This window comes from Ambystoma mexicanum, chromosome 2q (assembly GCF_040938575.1).
Source record: "Ambystoma mexicanum isolate Mex_15411 chromosome 2q, UKY_AmexF1_1, whole genome shotgun sequence".
Classification (NCBI taxonomy): Eukaryota; Metazoa; Chordata; class Amphibia; order Caudata; family Ambystomatidae; genus Ambystoma; species Ambystoma mexicanum.
In genome coordinates this window covers 126,112,396-126,127,883 of record NC_090924.1, presented here as the reverse complement: position 1 = coordinate 126,127,883, position 15,488 = coordinate 126,112,396, and the positions used below count along the sequence as shown (strand labels likewise).

At 47.4% G+C, this 15,488-nt stretch overlaps 14 non-coding genes across 14 annotated transcripts; all 14 read right to left on the bottom strand.

Annotated features, from left to right (window-relative positions):
• Window positions 1-72: 72 nt before the first annotated feature.
• Window positions 73-145, bottom strand: TRNAV-CAC (transfer RNA valine (anticodon CAC)). The gene has a single exon. It is a non-coding gene; the product is annotated as a tRNA-Val (tRNA).
• Window positions 146-565: 420 nt separating this feature from the next.
• Window positions 566-637, bottom strand: TRNAP-UGG (transfer RNA proline (anticodon UGG)). The gene has a single exon. It is a non-coding gene; the product is annotated as a tRNA-Pro (tRNA).
• Window positions 638-1,962: 1,325 nt separating this feature from the next.
• Window positions 1,963-2,035, bottom strand: TRNAV-CAC (transfer RNA valine (anticodon CAC)). The gene has a single exon. It is a non-coding gene; the product is annotated as a tRNA-Val (tRNA).
• Window positions 2,036-3,825: 1,790 nt separating this feature from the next.
• TRNAV-CAC (transfer RNA valine (anticodon CAC)) lies at window positions 3,826-3,898 on the bottom strand. The gene has a single exon. It is a non-coding gene; the product is annotated as a tRNA-Val (tRNA).
• A 420-nt stretch (window positions 3,899-4,318) lies between these two features.
• On the bottom strand, window positions 4,319-4,390 carry TRNAP-UGG (transfer RNA proline (anticodon UGG)). Its single transcript has one exon. It is a non-coding gene; the product is annotated as a tRNA-Pro (tRNA).
• A 1,325-nt stretch (window positions 4,391-5,715) lies between these two features.
• TRNAV-CAC (transfer RNA valine (anticodon CAC)) lies at window positions 5,716-5,788 on the bottom strand. Its single transcript has one exon. It is a non-coding gene; the product is annotated as a tRNA-Val (tRNA).
• Window positions 5,789-6,208: 420 nt separating this feature from the next.
• On the bottom strand, window positions 6,209-6,280 carry TRNAP-UGG (transfer RNA proline (anticodon UGG)). Its single transcript has one exon. It is a non-coding gene; the product is annotated as a tRNA-Pro (tRNA).
• A 1,323-nt stretch (window positions 6,281-7,603) lies between these two features.
• TRNAV-CAC (transfer RNA valine (anticodon CAC)) lies at window positions 7,604-7,676 on the bottom strand. The gene has a single exon. It is a non-coding gene; the product is annotated as a tRNA-Val (tRNA).
• A 420-nt stretch (window positions 7,677-8,096) lies between these two features.
• Window positions 8,097-8,168, bottom strand: TRNAP-UGG (transfer RNA proline (anticodon UGG)). Its single transcript has one exon. It is a non-coding gene; the product is annotated as a tRNA-Pro (tRNA).
• A 1,323-nt stretch (window positions 8,169-9,491) lies between these two features.
• TRNAV-CAC (transfer RNA valine (anticodon CAC)) lies at window positions 9,492-9,564 on the bottom strand. The gene has a single exon. It is a non-coding gene; the product is annotated as a tRNA-Val (tRNA).
• A 1,807-nt stretch (window positions 9,565-11,371) lies between these two features.
• Window positions 11,372-11,444, bottom strand: TRNAV-CAC (transfer RNA valine (anticodon CAC)). The gene has a single exon. It is a non-coding gene; the product is annotated as a tRNA-Val (tRNA).
• Window positions 11,445-11,864: 420 nt separating this feature from the next.
• TRNAP-UGG (transfer RNA proline (anticodon UGG)) lies at window positions 11,865-11,936 on the bottom strand. Its single transcript has one exon. It is a non-coding gene; the product is annotated as a tRNA-Pro (tRNA).
• Window positions 11,937-13,243: 1,307 nt separating this feature from the next.
• TRNAV-CAC (transfer RNA valine (anticodon CAC)) lies at window positions 13,244-13,316 on the bottom strand. Its single transcript has one exon. It is a non-coding gene; the product is annotated as a tRNA-Val (tRNA).
• Window positions 13,317-15,092: 1,776 nt separating this feature from the next.
• TRNAV-CAC (transfer RNA valine (anticodon CAC)) lies at window positions 15,093-15,165 on the bottom strand. The gene has a single exon. It is a non-coding gene; the product is annotated as a tRNA-Val (tRNA).
• Between the last annotated feature and the right edge of the window lie 323 nt (window positions 15,166-15,488).

Genomic DNA, 15,488 nt, shown 5'->3' with positions numbered 1-15,488 from the left:
TAAGTTCATACTTTACATTTGTGTGTGACAAAAGGGGAAAAAAACTATTTTGTGTAAAATGCCAGCAGAGAGTGTTTCTGCCCGGTCTCGAACCGGGGACCTTTCGCGTGTGAGGCGAACGTGATAACCACTGCACTACAGAAACAGCTGCTTGCTCACCTTTGTAGGGACTGGGAGAACAGGTGCAAAGGGCAGTGCAAGTGGACCTGCTTAAAGACTAATCAAATGCCTTGCGCCTGAAGCTCACACAATCCAGCCTAAAACATACGTCCTATCAAGCATGCGCACATATACAAGTATGCCAGCTGAGGGCCTATGCAGCGTACAGAGGGAAGGACATATTTCCACTTTGAGATCGGACGGCCAAAACTCACAAGCAAATCAAGGAATGTTACTGAGAGCTAACAGAGAACACAAAGTGCTTGTCGCAAGGACATGGCACGCAAAGAGGTTCAGGAAGTGAATTGTTCATCGACTACTGCTTACCGAGAAAACCAGAGAGTCTGTCCAATGAAAATAACATTGAAAAAACAAAAAAAAGGAGCTCAAGTTAACCACCTTGATTGGGCTCGTCCGGGATTTGAACCCGGGATCTCTCACACCCAAAGCGAGAATCATACCCCTAGACCAACGAGCCACGGTCCTTTGAGCATTTGACGGAATTGTCCTCAGCGTTTGCACCCCCCTTAGGATTCGAGGCCAAGAATGCCTATTCCTGAAGTTTGTTCCTGCCGCTGAAAGCCTTGTCGGTGTATGAGCCAAATGAATGCCCCAGTCGGCACGCTCTGACTGTCTTCACAGGTCTCCTCCTCATCCCGAAGGTTGGTGGCCCATTGACATCAGGGTGGAAGGTGCTTGCGATACACTGTTCCTTCCTTCCTTCCTTCCTTCCTTTATTCCTCTTATGCTGTTTATGTAATAAGAGGGGACGATACACAGAAGAGAGAAAGTGGCCCAACACACTAGACTAGCAGTCTTCTGATCAATCTGCAGCTGGCAAGGTGGGGGAGAGCCTTTATTTTGCACCTGCTGGGATCTGCATTGGCAGAAGCTCTGAGGGCTGGGCCTTTCCTTTTGCCTGTAAAAACAAAAAGCAGCCCTCCTCCCTCCAGCCCTGAGAGCATGGGCGTGACACTGGAAAAAGCAGCATCTCCCCTTTGGTAAAGATGACCATTGCACAGCTGCTCACTCAGAGCTCGATCGTGCTCGATCAGGCTCGATCAGGCGAGATATATTTAGGTCACCAGCAAAGTCTGTTCTCTTTTCTTGCGTAGGGTGAGCATTCACAGAGCCCAGCTTCGTTGACAAGAGTGCAAAAGGTGTATACTAAAAGCTTTCTGCTTTACTTGAGCGCCATGGCCGTTATTATATTTTGGCTGCTCCAAGCAATCTCTGTCCAGCCGATGCAAATTTCCAGCTCAAATTTTCCCAGCACTCAAAAAGTCCCTCCTCCCGCCAGCTCTGCTTTCAGGAAGTTCAGCAGAAGCAGTCCAACTTCTGTTCCCACTTCAGAGGAAAAGCTTTCTCGGGCCAGAGAAAGCCAGGGAATCACTGTACCGGCAAGTGCATTTCTTACAACTGGTAATCCCTCAGAACACAGAAATGAAGAAGCTGTATATGAAAATGTATTATTTCTTTGGTACACTAACCTATGTAACTAATATGGACCATTTCAGAGGACGGAGCGGACCCAACTGTGATCCCAGAGACCCAAATACCCAGCAGTAGGGAAAATAAATCCTCTCTGTGCTCTGCAACATTACATACACAAAATGCAAGCGCGTGCATTTTTTTATTGGCCCCATATACAGAATACATGTGAGGATGCTTGCCTTCCCAGTGTATTTCTCAAGCTCTTGAGAGCATATGCTATTTCCATGGGAACGCAAATAAGTTCATACTTTACATTTGTGTGTGACAAAAGGGGAAAAAAACTATTTTGTGTAAAATGCCAGCAGAGAGTGTTTCTGCCCGGTCTCAAACCGGGGACCTTTCGCGTGTGAGGCGAACGTGATAACCACTACACTACAGAAACAGCTGCTTGCTCACCTTTGTAGGGACTGGGAGAACAGGTGCAAAGGGCAGTGCAAGTGGACCTGCTTAAAGACTAATCAAATGCCTTGCGCCTGAAGCTCACACAATCCAGCCTAAAACATACGTCCTATCAAGCATGCGCACATATACAAGTATGCCAGCTGAGGGCCTATGCAGCGTACATAGGGAAGGACATATTTCCACTTTGAGATCGGACGGCCAAAACTCACAAGCAAATCAAGGAATGTTACTGAGAGCTAACAGAGAACACAAAGTGCTTGTCGCAAGGACATGGCACGCAAAGAGGTTCAGGAAGTGAATTGTTCATCGACTACTGCTTACCGAGAAAACCAGAGAGTCTGTCCAATGAAAATAACATTGAAAAAACAAAAAAAAGGAGCTCAAGTTAACCACCTTGATTGGGCTCGTCCGGGACCTCTCGCACCCAAAGCGAGAATCATACCCCTAGACCAACGAGCCACGGTCCTTTGAGCATTTGACGGAATTGTCCTCAGCGTTTGCACCCCCCTTAGGATTCGAGGCCAAGAATGCCTATTCCTGAAGTTTGTTCCTGCCGCTGAAAGCCTTGTCGGTGTATGAGCCAAATGAATGCCCCAGTCGGCACGCTCTGACTGTCTTCACAGGTCTCCTCCTCATCCCGAAGGTTGGTGGCCCATTGACATCAGGGTGGAAGGTGCTTGCGATACACTGTTCCTTCCTTCCTTCCTTCCTTTATTCCTCTTATGCTGTTTATGTAATAAGAGGGGACGATACACAGAAGAGAGAAAGTGGCCCAACACACTAGACTAGCAGTCTTCTGATCAATCTGCAGCTGGCAAGGTGGGGGAGAGCCTTTATTTTGCACCTGCTGGGATCTGCATTGGCAGAAGCTCTGAGGGCTGGGCCTTTCCTTTTGCCTGTAAAAACAAAAAGCAGCCCTCCTCCCTCCAGCCCTGAGAGCATGGGCGTGACACTGGAAAAAGCAGCATCTCCCCTTTGGTAAAGATGACCATTGCACAGCTGCTCACTCAGAGCTCGATCGTGCTCGATCAGGCGAGATATATTTAGGTCACCAGCAAAGTCTGTTCTCTTTTCTTGCGTAGGGTGAGCATTCACAGAGCCCAGCTTCGTTGACAAGAGTGCAAAAGGTGTATACTAAAAGCTTTCTGCTTTACTTGAGCGCCATGGCCGTTATTATATTTTGGCTGCTCCAAGCAATCTCTGTCCAGCCGATGCAAATTTCCAGCTCAAATTTTCCCAGCACTCAAAAAGTCCCTCCTCCCGCCAGCTCTGCTTTCAGGAAGTTCAGCAGAAGCAGTCCAACTTCTGTTCCCACTTCAGAGGAAAAGCTTTCTCGGGCCAGAGAAAGCCAGGGAATCACTGTACCGGCAAGTGCATTTCTTACAACTGGTAATCCCTCAGAACACAGAAATGAAGAAGCTGTATATGAAAATGTATTATTTCTTTGGTACACTAACCTATGTAACTAATATGGACCATTTCAGAGGACGGAGCGGACCCAACTGTGATCCCAGAGACCCAAATACCCAGCAGTAGGGAAAATAAATCCTCTCTGTGCTCTGCAACATTACATACACAAAATGCAAGCGCGTGCATTTTTTTATTGGCCCCATATACAGAATACATGTGAGGATGCTTGCCTTCCCAGTGTATTTCTCAAGCTCTTGAGAGCATATGCTATTTCCATGAGAACGCAAATAAGTTCATACTTTACATTTGTGTGTGACAAAAGGGGAAAAAAACTATTTTGTGTAAAATGCCAGCAGAGAGTGTTTCTGCCCGGTCTCGAACCGGGGACCTTTCGCGTGTGAGGCGAACGTGATAACCACTACACTACAGAAACAGCTGCTTGCTCACCTTTGTAGGGACTGGGAGAACAGGTGCAAAGGGCAGTGCAAGTGGACCTGCTTAAAGACTAATCAAATGCCTTGCGCCTGAAGCTCACACAATCCAGCCTAAAACATACGTCCTATCAAGCATGCGCACATATACAAGTATGCCAGCTGAGGGCCTATGCAGCGTACAGAGGGAAGGACATATTTCCACTTTGAGATCGGACGGCCAAAACTCACAAGCAAATCAAGGAATGTTACTGAGAGCTAACAGAGAACACAAAGTGCTTGTCGCAAGGACATGGCACGCAAAGAGGTTCAGGAAGTGAATTGTTCATCGACTACTGCTTACCGAGAAAACCAGAGAGTCTGTCCAATGAAAATAACATTGAAAAAACAAAAAAAAGGAGCTCAAGTTAACCACCTTGATTGGGCTCGTCCGGGATTTGAACCCGGGATCTCTCACACCCAAAGCGAGAATCATACCCCTAGACCAACGAGCCACGGTCCTTTGAGCATTTGACGGAATTGTCCTCAGCGTTTGCACCCCCCTTAGGATTCGAGGCCAAGAATGCCTATTCCTGAAGTTTGTTCCTGCCGCTGAAAGCCTTGTCGGTGTATGAGCCAAATGAATGCCCCAGTCGGCACGCTCTGACTGTCTTCACAGGTCTCCTCCTCATCCCGAAGGTTGGTGGCCCATTGACATCAGGGTGGAAGGTGCTTGCGATACACTGTTCCTTCCTTCCTTCCTTCCTTCCTTTATTCCTCTTATGCTGTTTATGTAATAAGAGGGGACGATACACAGAAGAGAGAAAGTGGCCCAACACACTAGACTAGCAGTCTTCTGATCAATCTGCAGCTGGCAAGGTGGGGGAGAGCCTTTATTTTGCACCTGCTGGGATCTGCATTGGCAGAAGCTCTGAGGGCTGGGCCTTTCCTTTTGCCTGTAAAAACAAAAAGCAGCCCTCCTCCCTCCAGCCCTGAGAGCATGGGCGTGACACTGGAAAAAGCAGCATCTCCCCTTTGGTAAAGATGACCATTGCACAGCTGCTCACTCAGAGCTCGATCGTGCTCGATCAGGCTCGATCAGGCGAGATATATTTAGGTCACCAGCAAAGTCTGTTCTCTTTTCTTGCGTAGGGTGAGCATTCACAGAGCCCAGCTTCGTTGACAAGAGTGCAAAAGGTGTATACTAAAAGCTTTCTGCTTTACTTGAGCGCCATGGCCGTTATTATATTTTGGCTGCTCCAAGCAATCTCTGTCCAGCCGATGCAAATTTCCAGCTCAAATTTTCCCAGCACTCAAAAAGTCCCTCCTCCCGCCAGCTCTGCTTTCAGGAAGTTCAGCAGAAGCAGTCCAACTTCTGTTCCCACTTCAGAGGAAAAGCTTTCTCGGGCCAGAGAAAGCCAGGGAATCACTGTACCGGCAAGTGCATTTCTTACAACTGGTAATCCCTCAGAACACAGAAATGAAGAAGCTGTATATGAAAATGTATTATTTCTTTGGTACACTAACCTATGTAACTAATATGGACCATTTCAGAGGACGGAGCGGACCCAACTGTGATCCCAGAGACCCAAATACCCAGCAGTAGGGAAAATAAATCCTCTCTGTGCTCTGCAACATTACATACACAAAATGCAAGCGCGTGCATTTTTTTATTGGCCCCATATACAGAATACATGTGAGGATGCTTGCCTTCCCAGTGTATTTCTCAAGCTCTTGAGAGCATATGCTATTTCCATGGGAACGCAAATAAGTTCATACTTTACATTTGTGTGTGACAAAAGGGGAAAAAAACTATTTTGTGTAAAATGCCAGCAGAGAGTGTTTCTGCCCGGTCTCAAACCGGGGACCTTTCGCGTGTGAGGCGAACGTGATAACCACTACACTACAGAAACAGCTGCTTGCTCACCTTTGTAGGGACTGGGAGAACAGGTGCAAAGGGCAGTGCAAGTGGACCTGCTTAAAGACTAATCAAATGCCTTGCGCCTGAAGCTCACACAATCCAGCCTAAAACATACGTCCTATCAAGCATGCGCACATATACAAGTATGCCAGCTGAGGGCCTATGCAGCGTACATAGGGAAGGACATATTTCCACTTTGAGATCGGACGGCCAAAACTCACAAGCAAATCAAGGAATGTTACTGAGAGCTAACAGAGAACACAAAGTGCTTGTCGCAAGGACATGGCACGCAAAGAGGTTCAGGAAGTGAATTGTTCATCGACTACTGCTTACCGAGAAAACCAGAGAGTCTGTCCAATGAAAATAACATTGAAAAAACAAAAAAAAGGAGCTCAAGTTAACCACCTTGATTGGGCTCGTCCGGGATTTGAACCCGGGACCTCTCGCACCCAAAGCGAGAATCATACCCCTAGACCAACGAGCCACGGTCCTTTGAGCATTTGACGGAATTGTCCTCAGCGTTTGCACCCCCCTTAGGATTCGAGGCCAAGAATGCCTATTCCTGAAGTTTGTTCCTGCCGCTGAAAGCCTTGTCGGTGTATGAGCCAAATGAATGCCCCAGTCGGCACGCTCTGACTGTCTTCACAGGTCTCCTCCTCATCCCGAAGGTTGGTGGCCCATTGACATCAGGGTGGAAGGTGCTTGCGATACACTGTTCCTTCCTTCCTTCCTTCCTTCCTTCCTTCCTTTATTCCTCTTATGCTGTTTATGTAATAAGAGGGGACGATACACAGAAGAGAGAAAGTGGCCCAACACACTAGACTAGCAGTCTTCTGATCAATCTGCAGCTGGCAAGGTGGGGGAGAGCCTTTATTTTGCACCTGCTGGGATCTGCATTGGCAGAAGCTCTGAGGGCTGGGCCTTTCCTTTTGCCTGTAAAAACAAAAAGCAGCCCTCCTCCCTCCAGCCCTGAGAGCATGGGCGTGACACTGGAAAAAGCAGCATCTCCCCTTTGGTAAAGATGACCATTGCACAGCTGCTCACTCAGAGCTCGATCGTGCTCGATCAGGCGAGATATATTTAGGTCACCAGCAAAGTCTGTTCTCTTTTCTTGCGTAGGGTGAGCATTCACAGAGCCCAGCTTCGTTGACAAGAGTGCAAAAGGTGTATACTAAAAGCTTTCTGCTTTACTTGAGCGCCATGGCCGTTATTATATTTTGGCTGCTCCAAGCAATCTCTGTCCAGCCGATGCAAATTTCCAGCTCAAATTTTCCCAGCACTCAAAAAGTCCCTCCTCCCGCCAGCTCTGCTTTCAGGAAGTTCAGCAGAAGCAGTCCAACTTCTGTTCCCACTTCAGAGGAAAAGCTTTCTCGGGCCAGAGAAAGCCAGGGAATCACTGTACCGGCAAGTGCATTTCTTACAACTGGTAATCCCTCAGAACACAGAAATGAAGAAGCTGTATATGAAAATGTATTATTTCTTTGGTACACTAACCTATGTAACTAATATGGACCATTTCAGAGGACGGAGCGGACCCAACTGTGATCCCAGAGACCCAAATACCCAGCAGTAGGGAAAATAAATCCTCTCTGTGCTCTGCAACATTACATACACAAAATGCAAGCGCGTGCATTTTTTTATTGGCCCCATATACAGAATACATGTGAGGATGCTTGCCTTCCCAGTGTATTTCTCAAGCTCTTGAGAGCATATGCTATTTCCATGGGAACGCAAATAAGTTCATACTTTACATTTGTGTGTGACAAAAGGGGAAAAAAACTATTTTGTGTAAAATGCCAGCAGAGAGTGTTTCTGCCCGGTCTCGAACCGGGGACCTTTCGCGTGTGAGGCGAACGTGATAACCACTACACTACAGAAACAGCTGCTTGCTCACCTTTGTAGGGACTGGGAGAACAGGTGCAAAGGGCAGTGCAAGTGGACCTGCTTAAAGACTAATCAAATGCCTTGCGCCTGAAGCTCACACAATCCAGCCTAAAACATACGTCCTATCAAGCATGCGCACATATACAAGTATGCCAGCTGAGGGCCTATGCAGCGTACAGAGGGAAGGACATATTTCCACTTTGAGATCGGACGGCCAAAACTCACAAGCAAATCAAGGAATGTTACTGAGAGCTAACAGAGAACACAAAGTGCTTGTCGCAAGGACATGGCACGCAAAGAGGTTCAGGAAGTGAATTGTTCATCGACTACTGCTTACCGAGAAAACCAGAGAGTCTGTCCAATGAAAATAACATTGAAAAAACAAAAAAAAGGAGCTCAAGTTAACCACCTTGATTGGGCTCGTCCGGGATTTGAACCCGGGACCTCTCGCACCCAAAGCGAGAATCATACCCCTAGACCAACGAGCCACGGTCCTTTGAGCATTTGACGGAATTGTCCTCAGCGTTTGCACCCCCCTTAGGATTCGAGGCCAAGAATGCCTATTCCTGAAGTTTGTTCCTGCCGCTGAAAGCCTTGTCGGTGTATGAGCCAAATGAATGCCCCAGTCGGCACGCTCTGACTGTCTTCACAGGTCTCCTCCTCATCCCGAAGGTTGGTGGCCCATTGACATCAGGGTGGAAGGTGCTTGCGATACACTGTTCCTTCCTTCCTTCCTTCCTTCCTTCCTTCCTTTATTCCTCTTATGCTGTTTATGTAATAAGAGGGGACGATACACAGAAGAGAGAAAGTGGCCCAACACACTAGACTAGCAGTCTTCTGATCAATCTGCAGCTGGCAAGGTGGGGGAGAGCCTTTATTTTGCACCTGCTGGGATCTGCATTGGCAGAAGCTCTGAGGGCTGGGCCTTTCCTTTTGCCTGTAAAAACAAAAAGCAGCCCTCCTCCCTCCAGCCCTGAGAGCATGGGCGTGACACTGGAAAAAGCAGCATCTCCCCTTTGGTTAAGATGACCATTGCACAGCTGCTCACTCAGAGCTCGATCGTGCTCGATCAGGCGAGATATATTTAGGTCACCAGCAAAGTCTGTTCTCTTTTCTTGCGTAGGGTGAGCATTCACAGAGCCCAGCTTCGTTGACAAGAGTGCAAAAGGTGTATACTAAAAGCTTTCTGCTTTACTTGAGCGCCATGGCCGTTATTATATTTTGGCTGCTCCAAGCAATCTCTGTCCAGCCGATGCAAATTTCCAGCTCAAATTTTCCCAGCACTCAAAAAGTCCCTCCTCCCGCCAGCTCTGCTTTCAGGAAGTTCAGCAGAAGCAGTCCAACTTCTGTTCCCACTTCAGAGGAAAAGCTTTCTCGGGCCAGAGAAAGCCAGGGAATCACTGTACCGGCAAGTGCATTTCTTACAACTGGTAATCCCTCAGAACACAGAAATGAAGAAGCTGTATATGAAAATGTATTATTTCTTTGGTACACTAACCTATGTAACTAATATGGACCATTTCAGAGGACGGAGCGGACCCAACTGTGATCCCAGAGACCCAAATACCCAGCAGTAGGGAAAATAAATCCTCTCTGTGCTCTGCAACATTACATACACAAAATGCAAGCGCGTGCATTTTTTTATTGGCCCCATATACAGAATACATGTGAGGATGCTTGCCTTCCCAGTGTATTTCTCAAGCTCTTGAGAGCATATGCTATTTCCATGGGAACGCAAATAAGTTCATACTTTACATTTGTGTGTGACAAAAGGGGAAAAAAACTATTTTGTGTAAAATGCCAGCAGAGAGTGTTTCTGCCCGGTCTCGAACCGGGGACCTTTCGCGTGTGAGGCGAACGTGATAACCACTACACTACAGAAACAGCTGCTTGCTCACCTTTGTAGGGACTGGGAGAACAGGTGCAAAGGGCAGTGCAAGTGGACCTGCTTAAAGACTAATCAAATGCCTTGCGCCTGAAGCTCACACAATCCAGCCTAAAACATACGTCCTATCAAGCATGCGCACATATACAAGTATGCCAGCTGAGGGCCTATGCAGCGTACAGAGGGAAGGACATATTTCCACTTTGAGATCGGACGGCCAAAACTCACAAGCAAATCAAGGAATGTTACTGAGAGCTAACAGAGAACACAAAGTGCTTGTCGCAAGGACATGGCACGCAAAGAGGTTCAGGAAGTGAATTGTTCATCGACTACTGCTTACCGAGAAAACCAGAGAGTCTGTCCAATGAAAATAACATTGAAAAAACAAAAAAAAGGAGCTCAAGTTAACCACCTTGATTGGGCTCGTCCGGGATTTGGACCCGGGACCTCTCGCACCCAAAGCGAGAATCATACCCCTAGACCAACGAGCCACAGTCCTTTGAGCATTTGACGGAATTGTCCTCAGCGTTTGCACCCCCCTTAGGATTCGAGGCCAAGAATGCCTATTCCTGAAGTTTGTTCCTGCCGCTGAAAGCCTTGTCGGTGTATGAGCCAAATGAATGCCCCAGTCGGCACGCTCTGACTGTCTTCACAGGTCTCCTCCTCATCCCGAAGGTTGGTGGCCCATTGACATCAGGGTGGAAGGTGCTTGCGATACACTGTTCCTTCCTTCCTTCCTTCCTTCCTTTATTCCTCTTATGCTGTTTATGTAATAAGAGGGGACGATACACAGAAGAGAGAAAGTGGCCCAACACACTAGACTAGCAGTCTTCTGATCAATCTGCAGCTGGCAAGGTGGGGGAGAGCCTTTATTTTGCACCTGCTGGGATCTGCATTGGCAGAAGCTCTGAGGGCTGGGCCTTTCCTTTTGCCTGTAAAAACAAAAAGCAGCCCTCCTCCCTCCAGCCCTGAGAGCATGGGCGTGACACTGGAAAAAGCAGCATCTCCCCTTTGGTAAAGATGACCATTGCACAGCTGCTCACTCAGAGCTCGATCGTGCTCGATCAGGCGAGATATATTTAGGTCACCAGCAAAGTCTGTTCTCTTTTCTTGCGTAGGGTGAGCATTCACAGAGCCCAGCTTCGTTGACAAGAGTGCAAAAGGTGTATACTAAAAGCTTTCTGCTTTACTTGAGCGCCATGGCCGTTATTATATTTTGGCTGCTCCAAGCAATCTCTGTCCAGCCGATGCAAATTTCCAGCTCAAATTTTCCCAGCACTCAAAAAGTCCCTCCTCCCGCCAGCTCTGCTTTCAGGAAGTTCAGCAGAAGCAGTCCAACTTCTGTTCCCACTTCAGAGGAAAAGCTTTCTCGGGCCAGAGAAAGCCAGGGAATCACTGTACCGGCAAGTGCATTTCTTACAACTGGTAATCCCTCAGAACACAGAAATGAAGAAGCTGTATATGAAAATGTATTATTTCTTTGGTACACTAACCTATGTAACTAATATGGACCATTTCAGAGGACGGAGCGGACCCAACTGTGATCCCAGAGACCCAAATACCCAGCAGTAGGGAAAATAAATCCTCTCTGTGCTCTGCAACATTACATACACAAAATGCAAGCGCGTGCATTTTTTTATTGGCCCCATATACAGAATACATGTGAGGATGCTTGCCTTCCCAGTGTATTTCTCAAGCTCTTGAGAGCATATGCTATTTCCATGGGAACGCAAATAAGTTCATACTTTACATTTGTGTGTGACAAAAGGGGAAAAAAACTATTTTGTGTAAAATGCCAGCAGAGAGTGTTTCTGCCCGGTCTCGAACCGGGGACCTTTCGCGTGTGAGGCGAACGTGATAACCACTACACTACAGAAACAGCTGCTTGCTCACCTTTGTAGGGACTGGGAGAACAGGTGCAAAGGGCAGTGCAAGTGGACCTGCTTAAAGACTAATCAAATGCCTTGCGCCTGAAGCTCACACAATCCAGCCTAAAACATACGTCCTATCAAGCATGCGCACATATACAAGTATGCCAGCTGAGGGCCTATGCAGCGTACAGAGGGAAGGACATATTTCCACTTTGAGATCGGACGGCCAAAACTCACAAGCAAATCAAGGAATGTTACTGAGAGCTAACAGAGAACACAAAGTGCTTGTCGCAAGGACATGGCACGCAAAGAGGTTCAGGAAGTGAATTGTTCATCGACTACTGCTTACCGAGAAAACCAGAGAGTCTGTCCAATGAAAATAACATTGAAAAAACAAAAAAAAGGAGCTCAAGTTAACCACCTTGATTGGGCTCGTCCGGGATTTGAACCCGGGACCTCTCGCACCCAAAGCGAGAATCATACCCCTAGACCAACGAGCCACGGTCCTTTGAGCATTTGACGGAATTGTCCTCAGCGTTTGCACCCCCCTTAGGATTCGAGGCCAAGAATGCCTATTCCTGAAGTTTGTTCCTGCCGCTGAAAGCCTTGTCGGTGTATGAGCCAAATGAATGCCCCAGTCGGCACGCTCTGACTGTCTTCACAGGTCTCCTCCTCATCCCGAAGGTTGGTGGCCCATTGACATCAGGGTGGAAGGTGCTTGCGATACACTGTTCCTTCCTTCCTTCCTTTATTCCTCTTATGCTGTTTATGTAATAAGAGGGGACGATACACAGAAGAGAGAAAGTGGCCCAACACACTAGACTAGCAGTCTTCTGATCAATCTGCAGCTGGCAAGGTGGGGGAGAGCCTTTATTTTGCACCTGCTGGGATCTGCATTGGCAGAAGCTCTGAGGGCTGGGCCTTTCCTTTTGCCTGTAAAAACAAAAAGCAGCCCTCCTCCCTCCAGCCCTGAGAGCATGGGCGTGACACTGGAAAAAGCAGCATCTCCCCTTTGGTAAAGATGACCATTGCACAGCTGCTCACTCAGAGCTCGATCGTGCTCGATCAGGCGAGATATATTTAGGTCACCAGCAAAGTCTGTTCTCTTTTCTTGCGTAGGGTGAGCATTCACAGAGCCCAGCTTCGTTGACAAGAGTGCAAAAGGTGTATACTAAAAGCTTTCTGCTTTACTTGAGCGCCATGGCCGTTATTATATTTTGGCTGCTCCAAGCAATCTCTGTCCAGCCGATGCAAATTTCCAGCTCAAATTTTCCCAGCACTCAAAAAGTCCCTCCTCCCGCCAGCTCTGCTTTCAGGAAGTTCAGCAGAAGCAGTCCAACTTCTGTTCCCACTTCAGAGGAAAAGCTTTCTCGGGCCAGAGAAAGCCAGGGAATCACTGTACCGGCAAGTGCATTTCTTACAACTGGTAATCCCTCAGAACACAGAAATGAAGAAGCTGTATATGAAAATGTATTATTTCTTTGGTACACTAACCTATGTAACTAATATGGACCATTTCAGAGGACGGAGCGGACCCAACTGTGATCCCAGAGACCCAAATACCCAGCAGTAGGGAAAATAAATCCTCTCTGTGCTCTGCAACATTACATACACAAAATGCAAGCGCGTGCATTTTTTTATTGGCCCCATATACAGAATACATGTGAGGATGCTTGCCTTCCCAGTGTATTTCTCAAGCTCTTGAGAGCATATGCTATTTCCATGGGAACGCAAATAAGTTCATACTTTACATTTGTGTGTGACAAAAGGGGAAAAAAACTATTTTGTGTAAAATGCCAGCAGAGAGTGTTTCTGCCCGGTCTCGAACCGGGGACCTTTCGCGTGTGAGGCGAACGTGATAACCACTACACTACAGAAACAGCTGCTTGCTCACCTTTGTAGGGACTGGGAGAACAGGTGCAAAGGGCAGTGCAAGTGGACCTGCTTAAAGACTAATCAAATGCCTTGCGCCTGAAGCTCACACAATCCAGCCTAAAACATACGTCCTATCAAGCATGCGCACATATACAAGTATGCCAGCTGAGGGCCTATGCAGCGTACAGAGGGAAGGACATATTTCCACTTTGAGATCGGACGGCCAAAACTCACAAGCAAATCAAGGAATGTTACTGAGAGCTAACAGAGAACACAAAGTGCTTGTCGCAAGGACATGGCACGCAAAGAGGTTCAGGAAGTGAATTGTTCATCGACTACTGCTTACCGAGAAAACCAGAGAGTCTGTCCAATGAAAATAACATTGAAAAAACAAAAAAAAGGAGCTCAAGTTAACCACCTTGATTGCCCAAAGCGAGAATCATACCCCTAGACCAACGAGCCACGGTCCTTTGAGCATTTGACGGAATTGTCCTCAGCGTTTGCACCCCCCTTAGGATTCGAGGCCAAGAATGCCTATTCCTGAAGTTTGTTCCTGCCGCTGAAAGCCTTGTCGGTGTATGAGCCAAATGAATGCCCCAGTCGGCACGCTCTGACTGTCTTCACAGGTCTCCTCCTCATCCCGAAGGTTGGTGGCCCATTGACATCAGGGTGGAAGGTGCTTGCGATACACTGTTCCTTCCTTCCTTCCTTCCTTCCTTCCTTTATTCCTCTTATGCTGTTTATGTAATAAGAGGGGACGATACACAGAAGAGAGAAAGTGGCCCAACACACTAGACTAGCAGTCTTCTGATCAATCTGCAGCTGGCAAGGTGGGGGAGAGCCTTTATTTTGCACCTGCTGGGATCTGCATTGGCAGAAGCTCTGAGGGCTGGGCCTTTCCTTTTGCCTGTAAAAACAAAAAGCAGCCCTCCTCCCTCCAGCCCTGAGAGCATGGGCGTGACACTGGAAAAAGCAGCATCTCCCCTTTGGTAAAGATGACCATTGCACAGCTGCTCACTCAGAGCTCGATCGTGCTCGATCAGGCGAGATATATTTAGGTCACCAGCAAAGTCTGTTCTCTTTTCTTGCGTAGGGTGAGCATTCACAGAGCCCAGCTTCGTTGACAAGAGTGCAAAAGGTGTATACTAAAAGCTTTCTGCTTTACTTGAGCGCCATGGCCGTTATTATATTTTGGCTGCTCCAAGCAATCTCTGTCCAGCCGATGCAAATTTCCAGCTCAAATTTTCCCAGCACTCAAAAAGTCCCTCCTCCCGCCAGCTCTGCTTTCAGGAAGTTCAGCAGAAGCAGTCCAACTTCTGTTCCCACTTCAGAGGAAAAGCTTTCTCGGGCCAGAGAAAGCCAGGGAATCACTGTACCGGCAAGTGCATTTCTTACAACTGGTAATCCCTCAGAACACAGAAATGAAGAAGCTGTATATGAAAATGTATTATTTCTTTGGTACACTAACCTATGTAACTAATATGGACCATTTCAGAGGACGGAGCGGACCCAACTGTGATCCCAGAGACCCAAATACCCAGCAGTAGGGAAAATAAATCCTCTCTGTGCTCTGCAACATTACATACACAAAATGCAAGCGCGTGCATTTTTTTATTGGCCCCATATACAGAATACATGTGAGGATGCTTGCCTTCCCAGTGTATTTCTCAAGCTCTTGAGAGCATATGCTATTTCCATGGGAACGCAAATAAGTTCATACTTTACATTTGTGTGTGACAAAAGGGGAAAAAAACTATTTTGTGTAAAATGCCAGCAGAGAGTGTTTCTGCCCGGTCTCGAACCGGGGACCTTTCGCGTGTGAGGCGAACGTGATAACCACTATACTACAGAAACAGCTGCTTGCTCACCTTTGTAGGGACTGGGAGAACAGGTGCAAAGGGCAGTGCAAGTGGACCTGCTTAAAGACTAATCAAATGCCTTGCGCCTGAAGCTCACACAATCCAGCCTAAAACATACGTCCTATCAAGCATGCGCACATATACAAGTATGCCAGCTGAGGGCCTATGCAGCGTACAGAGGGAAGGACATATTTCCACTTTGAGATCGGACGGCCAAAACTCACAAGCAAATCAAGGAATGTTACTGAGAGCTAACAGAGAACACAAAGTGCTTGTCGCAAGGACATGGCACGCAAAGAGGTTCAGGAAGTGAATTGT